At 35.6% G+C, this 14,047-nt stretch overlaps 1 long non-coding RNA gene across 1 annotated transcript in view; it reads right to left on the reverse strand.

The window, feature by feature from the left end:
* Nucleotides 1–14,047, reverse strand: part of LOC311436550 — a 32,180-nt gene that overhangs the window by 2,213 nt on the left and 15,920 nt on the right. The gene's annotated exons all lie outside the window — the stretch shown is intronic.

Genomic DNA, 14,047 nt, shown 5'->3' on the forward strand with positions numbered 1-14,047 from the left:
ATATGCTAGAAAAATCTTAATATAAAATCTTGATTAGATAAATTATATGCCTTAAGTACCAAAATTTACTTCCCTTTTGGTTAAAAAGTACACTCTATCTTACACAACTATATTTTGTGGAATTTCTGTCTATATTTTGGATGCTTCTCAGTGGAATCAAATGCACTGGTTAGATTAGGTAAAAATTTCCTGAGAGATATTTGCTCAATTGTAAAAAATAACATTTTAAAGAGAATTACCAAACCAGTAGAAATAAGGAAGAAATGAGTCATGGTAATTAACTTTCTTCAGGACTCTCATGTGTCAGAACCTAAATGTTACTCCTTGATAGATTTAGCTAAGGTATAATATTCTACCTACAGTTAATAGTAACAAATGCTCTATTAGTAAAGCGGAACATTTAGAAATATGATAAAGATAATGCTCGAGAGAGCTGAACAACTACCAAGATTGATTGTTGTACTACTTTGATGTCCAAGTTTAAGGCTACTTACACAGTTATATTCCACTTTATTTTGCAGCTCATTATAGAAGAAAAAGAGTGTCCTATCAGCAAGAGGTATTGTCTTCCTTCCAGTAATAAAAGAATGCTACACTGAAAAACTACAGGGACACTGGCCAAAGAGCAATAAAGAGAGATCAGGAGAACTTCTGAAACATTAATGATGTCCTTCTGCCAAAGCTTGTAAAAATGTGCTAAAACTTTGAGTATTCATGAATTTGGCAGCTTGAGATTTACCTCACCTCATCAACTCCCTGGGCTAAGTTTTCACTTACCCAATATTTTTCCCAGACGGGATATCGGTAGGATTATGAGAGATAAGGGGGAAAGACATACATCCCTTAGCCAAGAGATAATTAAACAGAGTCATCAAGGCCAGACCTCTGACTGGGCTGTGAAATCTACTGCCAGATGTTGCAGATACATCTGTCTAAGTCCTAACAGGATCCCTCTCATCACAGTATCTAAGCATTTCACAAATATTAATGTGTTTTCACTCTGGGAAAGCAATATTTTTTCATACTAATATAGTACCAGGCAGAACTGACAAATAACAGTAGCTAAGTAGGTATGTGACTTTTTTTTAATACATAAGGGAAAGAAAAAACAAAACAAAACAACAACAACAAAAAAAAACTTAAATTCTCCAAAGCTTGAAAATCTACAGACATCTCATTGTTTCCACATGGAAGAATGTTTCCTCTGTAGTTTTCCAGCTATTAAACAACAGGGCATTGACAAATTGTGAACCATTTGTTGATGGTTCACTCCAGTATATTTTAAGTTCTACAAGCCTTAAATAATCTAATAGTAGTAATTGTGGCCTAAAGATTGAGAGACTGCAAGATAAACATAAAAAATCTTATATGCATATATGCAGATATTTACAAGCATAAACACAAAATGTATTGTAAAAAAAAAAAAAAAAACAACAAAAAAAAAAACATTAAATGTATATTAAAATATAATTGTGTATTTAAATATATACTTACATATAATTTGCAATGTGTGTGTACATATTCCTAATTATAAATAGGTACCTTATTTTTCAGCTATTTCATGATGCTTGGGGGAACAATTTGTGTTGGCCTGGAATTCCTGCATTACAATGAACATGAAGCATGCAAGAGAGAAAAGTCTGCTTCTTAAATTACTTTAGCTTTTATATATTGCAGTGCATTAGCATCTACGTTGTGCACAGGAACAGAGATAATGGGAAAGGCACAATGGGGAAATAGCATCAAATCCTATCCTTCCTGCTAGAAAATGGGGCTCTCTTCTGCATAGAAGCAAGTAGGCTTTCCTTAGACCTCACAGACTAGTGGAGAAAAGCTTGTGTGCACATATGAGAGCAAAACGGGACACTTCCATTGTGGTTGTCATTAAATGACAAATAACCAAATACCATGTGTAAAGGATCACTCAGTAGAAACGTCCAGGTGCTGCAACAAAATGCAAAAGCATTTGTTTAAATGTCTGCAGCATTGCATTTCAGTAAACTAATACATCGTAATTAGAGATTTTAACTGAGATTTTATTGAGGAAATGTGCTCGTAAGTGGGCTGTGAAGTTCATTCTTTCTGACAGTGAAAGATGTCCAAGTTACACTGGCTATTACTGTGATACGTGCTTCCTGACAGCCTCTGGTGTCCAGAAAGGAGGTACATTTTCATTCAATAGTCCTGTGTCTACAGAATTAAACTGACTTGGGCAGACTTCATTTCAGACACCCTGGCCTTTTTCTGACAACTGGTGAGAAAACTTAAATGGCTGCATAGACAGGGCACAAGATGTCTTTAAAGATATGATGGGTAGGGGATCTTCCTTAAGCCAGCAAAATCTGAGTTACAGACTCTCCAGGGAAGAGTAAGTGTGCCCCTCTGGCACCCCTTGGGAAGCACACAGAGATGGTCCCAGGGTCTCCTATTCACGTGCTCTGGTCAGCCGAGTGATGGATGTGCTGGCTGTAGGCATCTCCCTGCTGACAGCACTGGCAGTTGTCAATCTCTTCTGACTCTCACCCTCCATGCTGGGAAGGTCAGTTTACACTATCTGAAGACCTCAGCTGAAGTATATTAAGCCATTATGCAGTTTCCTAAGCATTGCTTGCCAAATTCTATGGTAGCATTACATATATCACATACAGGCACCTGCTACTGATTGTGCTGGTGTTGCTGCTGCTAGCTAAACGTGGAAGCTCACATGCTAATTAATGATGCAACTCTGCTGTAAAAATACTTTTGTTTTAACAAAATTACTACAGCTGCATGTAGTCTTCAGATAATTTTCTATAGAAGATTCTAGATAAATTTTACTGTTAGTCTTTTTTTTTTTTTTTATGACAAATACAACTGTGTACATAATTATCATACTTTTGAAGAGCTCTGTATTTTACCACATTATTCCTACTGGTAAAATTTATTTACTTCATTCTGTCCCAGGAGTTTGAATAGACCTCGTTGGAACTTGAGAGATTATCAAAATGGGTGGGTGGTTTTTTACATTTGAGCACTAGCTTTAACTTACATTGTATTTTTAGATTTTAAATGCATTTTTAATTCACTTTAGCAGATGAATTAAGATATTTCCTTAGCCAGACCTTTACAGTTGCTAACCAGTTCCCAACAAGTGGGGAAAGAATGGTTTGGGTCCATTTAACTGTCAGTAGATTTTGGTGCTGTCACTAGAATAATATTGATATACTGGTGATGTTGATGTATTTGAAAAGTGTATGTTTGTTGGACCTTGTGTCTTTTAAAAGTACACTTCCCAATATTAGGTGTTTCCTATTATGATATATAATACGATTGATGTTATGGTGTACTTTACTAGGTCTTTTGTGGACCTGCAAGGACTTCTAGCAGCAGTGTTTTCTGACTATGTGCTATCTGCTCTTCTCAAGGTTGGGGGGAGGGACGGTGGGGTACACAGAGTGTATGTGTCAGGAATTACATTACAGCCGTGTTCATTGTACTTTTGGAGGCAGAGGTAGAATTTTGTTTAGTACTTGTAGAATTAGTTGCCAATTATTTATTTAAAACTTGTAATTTGTGCCAGAGAGATTTAAGGCCTTGGCTAGTAACACACACCCAGCAAAGCAAACACATAAAACAAAATGATTATGGTTCAAAGTATAGGCAATGTCTTGAATAGAAATTGAATATGGATTCATTTAGTCCTGATGTTTGATTCCCAGAGCTGTCCAATTCCAAGGAGACCAGAAGATTACCTACATCTCAGGCTGATAACCATCCTTCAACTTATTTCACTGATGAAAAAAAGAAAAAAAATCATAAATCTCCTAATTACTGCCAATATTTTAGGACCTGCATTTTAATGTTGGACCTAATCCAACATGTCCATCATGATCCAATGGCTTTCACCCATTCATTACTGTCCCGGTTTTGCTGTAGCAATGCACCATAACACCATAAGATTTGGACAGCTGATAAACAGAATATGCCAAACTCTGAACTGAGCAGTTTAGATTAGTTTCAGAAAATCCATGTATTAACTTCTTTGTTCACTTTTTAACATCTTTTTTTTTGTGCAGAGGTAACAGACAAATCAGAGGTTTTTACTAATTTTCTTCTTTTCTTCATTCAAAAAACTACCGAATACAATCCCCCCTAAAAACCTGAAACCTATACTAGTCTTTGCCTGGGGCAAACATTCTAAACCTACAGTCAGTAATGGGACTTCCACTATGTTCCTTGGGAAATTTTCCAGCAGTTTAATGAATAATATCATTAACACATTGTTGTGACTGTCCAGCTTAAGTTTTTTTCTGCTCAGCTTCTCTTTATGACACTTGGTTGTATCTTCCTGCATTTTACTAAACATTTTTTTTCTATCTTTTATCATTACCTCTAAAAATCCTTTATAAGTCCTTTAAAAATCCTTTTAAAATTCTTTAAAAATAATATATGTCTCAAGCACTCAATCATCTTTCTCATATCTTAGCCATGAATTTCCATACAATTTTCTGTATAAAGAACATCTGCTAGTCCATGAATATCTTTTATTCTCTTTTTTAAATTGTCTTGTTTGCAGATAGACAATGCATTAATGTCAGTTAAGAAGTATCATCAATAAAAAGTCATTATTCTTATAAAGTTCATTTTACCTGTGTATCTCACAGTTTATGACAAACATTGCACACTCAATTCCTTATACGCTCCTCTGGCAAGGGTGTGTAATGCTTGAATTGTAAAGCACCGCTTAAAAATTCAAGGTTCTACTTTGACCGAAGCTGGTCAGTATCTCCAAAAATCAGGCTACATGATTTTCAAGTTGAATATTCAAAAATTCAAATTTCCAAATTGGTTCCATTAATCTGCTATAATCCTACATACAAAATCAAGCAGGTATGTTTACACGTCACAAAAAAAATATATATATATATATATTTATAACCCATTGACTTCAATGGGACATAAACACATTCATCAAGTACAAGTATATTTTAGATGAGACTCTTAATTAATAAATAGTATATTCAGTGGGCACATACTATACCAATTCACACATAAATGATGTGAATAAAATTACAATAATGCTTCTTCACGAAAGTTGGAGTATCGCTTATCCTTTTTCTCTTAAACAGGAATTGAAAGGGACTAAAAGCAATGGCCTAGTCTCATCACAATTATTTCTTTTTGTTAATAACTGAGGTGACCCAGAAATGCAGAAGCAAGCATTCAAAACAAAGCGGTCAGGCTTTCTAAGCTGACTATATCAACCTTAGGTGAATCATATGTATAAAGCCTCATCACTTCTAGCTGATGAATGAGAGAATTTACAGTGATTCTCCACCTCTTATTTCAAGCAAACATCCCTTACGACTATAATTTATCCCCCCTAGTTATTATCTATCACTTATTTTAAGAGATATTGTTTGATTTGTTCATTTGTTGATAAAACAAAGGGTGTTTGAATTCATCAAAACTGTGCAAGTTTTGTTCACTTCTACTTCAATAGGAAGTGTCCATGCTCCCCTTGTCTGTTCATTTAGTAGGTCACTGGATATATACCACATGTTTTTGGACTGTGGGCCAGCCTTGAAGAGCCTTAGCTGCAGCTTGGTTTCGATCTGTTCTGAGGAACATTTGTGAAATAGTCCAGAATTCTCATGTGAGATCAGGTAAAAGCAGTTATGCAGCATATTTCAATCCATAACATACTAAAAGATGTATCTCCAGACATTGTACTGATATGATATCAGCTGCCACTAAAATGCAAGAAGGTGATTTTGAGACATGTTTCCAAAACAGCAGCCAGCATCCTGCACAGTCAGCTGTTTGGTATCTAAAGGTGATTTTGTCCAACAGATTTATCATAGGCTGAGTACTGACTGTATAGGTATTTAGTGTCTACTGGCCTGCTCCACATAGGTACAAAGCAGACAGTGAGCGTGGTCTTAAGTAGCATTTAGACGTTATTTATGTGTTTGTAATTGACTGAATTACAGCTCAGTACACAGCTTACAACCATGACAGCAATCCTTAGGGAACATTCCTTCAACAAATCAAGATACAACCTGCTAACTGTCTCATAAAGATAGGGCTACCTGTTCCCTTATTCATTTCATGCCTCTGAAGACATTATTAGAAAAACATTATTCCTCCCTTTTTGTAGATCTGCACAGCAGACGTCAAACAAAACCTGAGCTAGCTTTTTCCTTCATAAACCGAAAGAAACACATAAACCAACAAAACCTCTTAACAGGCTCGTAAAACAAAATCTTCAACTTGGCAGGACAACAGGAATAACAGAAACTGAAGTTGCCATCTTCAGAAAGTAGACAAAAAAGATTTTAAATACACCTCAATTCATTCATGAACCATACCTGAACATGTGCTTCTCTATTTTTTGCTTGTGACACTTCTGTATTAGCATCATTAAAGTGATTCATTATTATTTTAATAGCCCAAGCTTGCAGGTGTCTTAACAAAATGTCCAATACCAAAACAACCCTGGGACTTAGCTGCTTATGTTCCAGTCTAACAGATAACCTCATTTTTATATTTTATTCCCCAATTAATAGAAAGTAAAATTCCCCTTCCTAGGTAAAAATCTTCATGTACTATTCTACCCATAATTCATTCACTTCTGCAAAGTAACAAAACTTCTAATTAACGAGGCCTCTCTGGGGCCTGGTTAACTTCTACTTGCACTGCTATATTGCTGAAAACCTTAATATGGTCAACAACCCCCTAAAAAGAAGAGTCTTTGCACTTTCTGGAATGAGAAAAGAAATGATTTTGCATGGATCAGTAAAGATAGCAATAATTGCCATAAGGCTTACTGTAATTTATGCAGAAGAAGTTTCTCAATTGCTCATAGTGGACTGTCAGATGTGAGACAGCATGCAAATGGAGCAGACCATAAAAATAATTTCTAGCCTACATTCTAAGAACAAAACTCTTGAAACTTTCCTTTATTGCTAAGGAATGCAGAAACAGAGACAAACAATGTGATTCCTAGGAAAGTACCAGAATTGTATTTTTCATACTCTTCTACAGAGCTGCAGCAAACTAAATACAGTTTTCCAAGATTTATGCAACGCCATCTCTTTGTAGGACAAACAGCTCATATATTGCCAACAGTACACTGGTCTTCTGTCAGTTTAGGTAACAAAGTTTTGCTCAAAAGGGTCTATCATCCTCTGTGGCCACTGGTGCCTTAAACCATGAAAACAGAAAAGTTTCTTGTAGTTGTTAGTTACTATACAGCTGAAAGCTAAATAAGTTATAGTCTGTCTCATTAATTTTAAGACTACAATGAAAATAAATTATTTGGAAAAGTAAAATTTATACAGAAGTTATGTACTTTGAACTTTGGTAGTTATAGTAGATGCTAGTCTACAACTTTTACAAATAAATACTTGCTGACAGCTAATTGTCTAGTTTCTATACTGCATGCCCCAGCAGAGTATCATATATATGACATTGAATACATCATTTCAAGCATTTTCAATCATTTTCTGTCACATTCCCAATGACATCCAGCTTTCTAAGACAATGTTCTCTCAGCTGATTTTGAATGCATTGAAATACCAAAGCATAGCCTCCCAATGTAGTTACCTCCTAAAAGACATTTGAGATGATCTTAAATGTTTTTAACTATTCTACGATTCTGTGATTCTATTATGGTTTTATATTTGGATAGTCCTGTATGGAGCCAGGAGTTGGAGTCATTGCTCCTTTTGGGTTGCTCACAAGTCAGGATATTCTCTTCTATGTTTCTATAATTCTACTCCTGTTTATCTGTACATATTAGATGTGGGACTCATCTCACCTAAGTTTAACAGTATAAACTTATATAGCTAGTCTAAGCTAATATCTAATGCAATCATCTAATGAGAAAGATAAGCGTTCTCAGAGAACAGCTAATCCATCTTGCTTAGATAATGTGTAACATGGGTTTTGAAGAGGAAAGAAAAACAAGTAAATATTTGGCATGGAAAGGAGTAAAGACTGTATTGATGGTATGTTCTAACATTTCCTGATACTACTCAGTGATACTTTTATAACATCTCTGAACTTTTACCTCAGCCATGCTGTGGTTATCTCGGAATCTCAAAAAGGTAAGTACCTATTTTCTATGCCCTTACAGTACAGGCTACATTTACGAGTCTATAAACTTGTTACCTTGATTTGGGACTTGTGCTCTACATATGTCAAAGGAGAAAAGTAGACTTCTCATGTGGGTATGCTGAGCTATTCTGGATGGGCTTTGTGGGGATTCTAGACCCCTCTCACAAACACCTCAGTGGGATACCTAAACCTAATGAGAAAAGACATGTGTCATCAGTTCTGTTTTTTTTTTCTGACAGCACTCTACTCCACTCTCAAATTCTTCAATTAACAAGAAGAATAATAACCCAGATTTTTGTGATGTCCCACTCATGATTAGAAGGGTGAATGAAAAGATGCTGACTAAGAAAAGAGGAGCTCCACACTGTACACCTGCCTGTCTACCTTTTCTATTTAACCTGCATTACTGAGTGACAGTAGACATCCCTTTTTCTTTTTTTTTTTCTCTTTTTTTTTTTTTTTTCCCTCTTAGGAAAATACATTGCTGCTTTACCTGTTTCTCATCCTGTTTTACTTTACTTATCTTTAGGATTTATGTCTTGGAGGGATTTTCTTTGCTATTCAGAACCTGACTGCTGAAGATCAGTGGCTTTTACGTTTGCCTGTCAATGGCAGATGTTTGTGTAATCCCATGTTCCATACTCAGAGTGCTGGACATTACAGCCCTGACATTTGGCCTAAGATTGAGGGTTTGCTATTAGTATTTCCCCAGGAAACTGACACTTGACAGACAGGATACATAATCCATGTTCAGATACACTTCTTAGTGAATTGATCTCCTTTGCAAGTTGATGTGGGCAAAGACACAAATGTAGTAGATCACCAACTCTTCCCCACCCACCATGTATTTTAATAAAATGCAATATGCATCATAGCGTAAGCTATGAAGCATATAAATCTGCAACATGCAGTCTGAAACTTGCTTACAAAACATTCTGAGTGCCTTCCACATTTCCCTAGTGTTTATTTACTTATGCAGGAAGCCTAGAAAAATATTTTGATGTATTGCATGCCATAATTTTTAACATTACTCAAAATGTTTCAAAAGATTTTTAGGGAAAGTTAACCTACATCAATCATGACCCTGACATGAAAAATTACTGCCAACCTTTAAATAAAAAAGGGAGAGGGAGCAAGGACTCTTATACTGATGCTGAGTTGTTCAAAACATTCAAAGTGTTATGTACATGCTCTGTCTACAATGGAACTATATAAAAGGAAGCCAATCATTTATTACCATGGCAAATGTAATTAAAGATCTTTTATCTTTTCAACTTATAGGATCCCAGAATGTGCACTTTATATAGTGAGAATTATATTTAGTAACTATTGTATTAGTAACTATAGTAACCCTTTCTACTTTAGATTAACATAGATTTCAATGAATTCTCTGGAAGCTTTTCAAAGTTAGTAAAAAAGTGCATTCCAGCTCTCTGAGATATGTTTCTCCTTCCACATTGTATCTCCCCAGCTGAAGATGTACCTGTTATCCAAACAAAAGATGATACTAGAGTAAGCAAGTTGACCTGCTTTTCCAGTATTCTCTTTAGGAATAACAAGGAACTATGTGCCAAGACCTGGTTGTCTCACAGGATCTGAGTGCAGAAAACTTTCTATTTGGTAAGCACAAACAGCATTGCCTCCAGCTCTGTGCCAGAAACTCATTAATGTGCCTAACAAAGATGGCATATATCCTGTAATTTGTCAGAGAAAAGTAAAACATCAGAAGTCTGTGAGTTAGGTCATTAGGTCAAATCCCTGGATCTATGGAGTTTGAGTCAATTTGATTGGGTCCATTTCTGGGGCACAGAAATAAACACAATTCAAATAAGGAAAAGTTTTTTTTTCTCTGATATTATGAAAAACATTAGACTTGAAATATTTCAGCTGTACATTTCTCTAGACTGGGTACTTTTTAAAACCTTGTTATTACAAATCCAGCTTATTTCAAAGCCTTGATCCACAAAGCCTCTTTATACACAGATTTCTGTTTGGTTTTTTTTGTTTTTTTTTTTTTTTTTTGCAACACATCTAAATCATATCATCTAATTTATTCAAAGTTCTGACTGTGCTTCTCAGTCTCTTTCACCATTTCCACAAGTTGTTCAAACTATAAAATTCCATGAAAATACTGCATCTACCTGAGGATATAGAAACAGCTCTTCTTGTCCAACTTGCTGTGCTATACTTGCAGTGGTCAGATCCACCCATAAAAGTCCTATCATGCTCTTAAATCATGCAGTTCTGTATATCATAGAGAAAGAGAGTAAGGCAATATACTTCTGTACACGGTGGTAATTTTGCATGTTTAATTTGAACTCTTACTGTCAAACAAACTAGAAGTATTTTAAATGAACTAATAAAAGGCCTAGAAATAGCCAGCATTCTTGAAATAACTACCCCAGGACAGACATTGATGCTACAGTTAATTTAAGGAAAACAGTTTCCAGTAAACATAAAGAAAATATGAACTCTGATCACAAATAAGAAACTAAGTGTAATTAAAAACAGATGTAACTAATCAAGGAGTTCTTCTCTGTGATCTCTTCTTACTGCATGAAACTTAAGTATAAATTTAGTATTCTTCATCAGTATTTAATGAGAAGCCCAACATCAAGTTTGTAATTATGAAACTTTAATACAACTAGTAAACCAAAAATGTTAAAAGAGAAACCTTACAAAGAAGAAGATGAGAATTGTGTGTACACACTCATTCCTCCTAGTCCTAGTTCTCAGCAGCAAGCTGGTTTAATTCAAGAACAGCTCCTTCTCAGCTTCTTAAAGGACTGGTCATCTGTCAAGGTCTCTTTTTCAAAGATTAAAAAAAAAAAAAAAATGTTGACTGTACAGATATTTGTAGTTCTCAGTCAGTCTTAGAGTTATCTCCTTTGCTTTAGAGAACTCTGAAGCACCTCTTGAGTTTTAGTTTCCTCATTTTGTGGAAGTTGCCAAAAGCATCTCACCTTCTCTTCTGCCTATTTTTAGTAATTGTCTTGTAATGGAAAGGAGCACTTCAGGAGAATCTATCGGCCATGTTAGATTATGTCTGACCACTGGACTGATGCTCTAAAGGCTTTAACTCATGGGATCCTGTGTCATAATTCTTCTTCCACTTCATTTACAATACTCCTATTTTTAGCATCAATGTGAGACAGACCCAATTATATCTGAAGTTCAGCAGCATATAATAGGTGTCTGAATTTGACTCTTGAGTTATTCTAATCACCATTTTCACAGTTTAACATCATTTTCACAATGCTATTTGGTTTTAAACACTCTGGACTCAAAGTCACACTCTTAAAATCATGTGTTTTCAAAAAAAGATACATAAATGACTAATGAACCATCAGTGTTGTGATATATGTTTGGCAAACATAGCATAACATATGTCATTATATTTTAAGCAACTGAATTTTCCATCAACATTTTTTCTGATTGTTGGAATCAATAATCAAGAATGAACATGTAGTCTTTGTAGCTGTGGAAATCTGAAAAAGCAGCTTTGAAACTGAGTCTTTCTTTCCTAGCTGTATTTTAAGTTCATTTCACTCATTCTATCTGTGCTTCTTTGAATCTCCATGGGCTCCTGTCCTTCAACAGTGATTTCCAACCTCGTTGTAGTCATGCTCCACTTGAGTCGCTAATGCTCCACACCTGACTGTGTCTAACTGTGAATAGGTGGGAACATGGAACCCTTTTTTTATCTGATTTGTTTTCATGTGGACTATTAGCAACCAGTTTGCATTGCTACAGCAATATTTATCAAACCCAATGCATTCATCTGAAATACAGTCTCATATATATAAGTCTACCAAATTCTGTCTGGATTTCCCAGAGAGAACTGTCTTCATGTGTGTAGTGAAGTGAGTCCTGTGATATTATAAGGTAACTCTGATATGTCCCAGATTGCTTGGATTTATTTTATTGCATATACATAAAACAGCTGTGCAGTACAAATACAGTTGGTCTCTCAGAAGCCTCTCTGAAAATTTGTTGACACCTGGTAACTCTATAAGGTTGAAAACTCTATAAGGTTGAATGTTGTTATGCATACATGTGGAGCTAACCAGGCTGCTAGGTGTCAACAAATCCCAGATGCTCACTGCAAATATACTGATTGGTAAGGAGCTAAAGGCATTCACCAGCCAGATTCATGTTACTATATACGTTCAGCCACAAATTCATTGTCATACACTCCAAAGTACTGATGTGTTCATTCCCTTTCAGCTAGGCATGATAATAGGGAGTTTGGACAACATGGAAGAAGGGAAATGGATGCACCAAGTCATGCCTAAGGAGCAGCACACTTTACAAGAATATCTATCCTAAAAATAATTTTAGCCCAGAGCTTTTTGGACCTCTTTGGATAGGTTTAACTTTCAAGGACCTAATTAAGCCTTGTATAGACCTGTAACTAAAACATTATTCATGAGATAAAATGTCATTACTTCTTTCAAGTTCAGTTGTAGAAGAGAAATCTTCAGTTACATTATCTTCACAGAACCTCATAGTAGATTTTGACTTGTGAATGCTGTCCTCCACTGTACATATATATCCCATTAATGTCAGCAGCACATCAGATTTGAGACCTGCTGTACAAATCTGAGAGGAAATTTTTGTTACTGGAGAAGTTTTCATAGTGTCTAAAAGATAAAGAACTGTTTGCGCTGAGATTTGAATATTGTTCCCAGAGCTATATAATTAGTCTTAAACGTTGTAGTTACAACCCTGCCATGGATTTGCATGTGTAACTCTTGGTGATTAAAGTGGGATATGAAGAGCAGAAGTGAGCTTTTGTACTATATGGAAAGCAATATATGAACCTGTGCCCACTGAAATCATTGATAGTATTTTTTTTTTTCTTTTCTGGTTCAGGATTTTCTCCAGTGTCTGGCTGAGTACTCAAAATATTCATTCTCAGAGATTCTATTCCATAACCCTTTTCTCCTGGTTAGATAAGATAAAGTATTTTCAAGAGGAAAAAGTAAAAAGAGAACCCAAATAAATGCATAATTTTAATATCCTATCTCTGGCATAAAAAGAGAAAGAAAGGTTTCATGCTCCTGCTGTAGTTTTGATTCTAAATCCATTGTAAATACAGAATGAAATGTAAATCCATTGGCTTTTCATGTTGTGAATTTTACAATATTTTTAATATTGATTCAGATTTGTACTGGAAAGTATCTTTCATTAAAACATCCATAAACAGTTGAGTAAAGGGTTGAGGTGATGTCTTCGTGTCTGCTAAAGCTTAAACCCCTCCTGTATACAGCCAGGTGAAATCCAGGAGTGGGCAAAGTCACATAAATCACACCCTTCTACATGTATGATCTCCAAGATTTTATGATATGCTTGCCTTTACAATTGCTGTTCCTTGGTTACATTTCAATTGAGTTCTCCCTCCCTGTATCACTGTCTTAAGTATTTTTCACTTCTCTAATGTCAAAAGCTCTTCTGTTGAGAGGACTCAACAGGAAGTGGATGCAGGGAGTATGAGTTCTGATGAGATCCTTTAATCCACCCCTAATCCCACTCAATTAAAACTCCATTGATGACAGAAAAATCATTAAGTGCTGAAGAACAGGAAAATGAGTGAAAACAACCCTGCATGAGAAATTAGTTGCATGACTTTTAACAGGGGTGTCTTGCTCTTTCCCCAGTACACCTCCTTTCTTTGCCATTCCTGGAAAGTGAAGCTCTTAACTCTTTAAGATGAGCAGGTAAAAATGTATAATCTAGCTGGCATCTTAAGTAGTGCAGCTCTGACTGTTCAGGGAGGGGTATGGACAGCATATCCTAATATCACACATCCCACCATAGCTACGGGAGATGGAGGGATCCAGAGGCTTATGTGAAGTGTCCATTCAGCAATTGTTTCCTTCTTCTATAAACTATAAGCATAATGCTATCAAACTGTGCATCTACATTCTATCTATGAATGACTGAT

The sequence above is a fragment of the Aythya ferina genome (genome assembly GCF_964211825.1).
Source record: "Aythya ferina genome assembly, chromosome: 4".
NCBI classification, from domain to species: domain Eukaryota; kingdom Metazoa; phylum Chordata; class Aves; order Anseriformes; family Anatidae; genus Aythya; species Aythya ferina.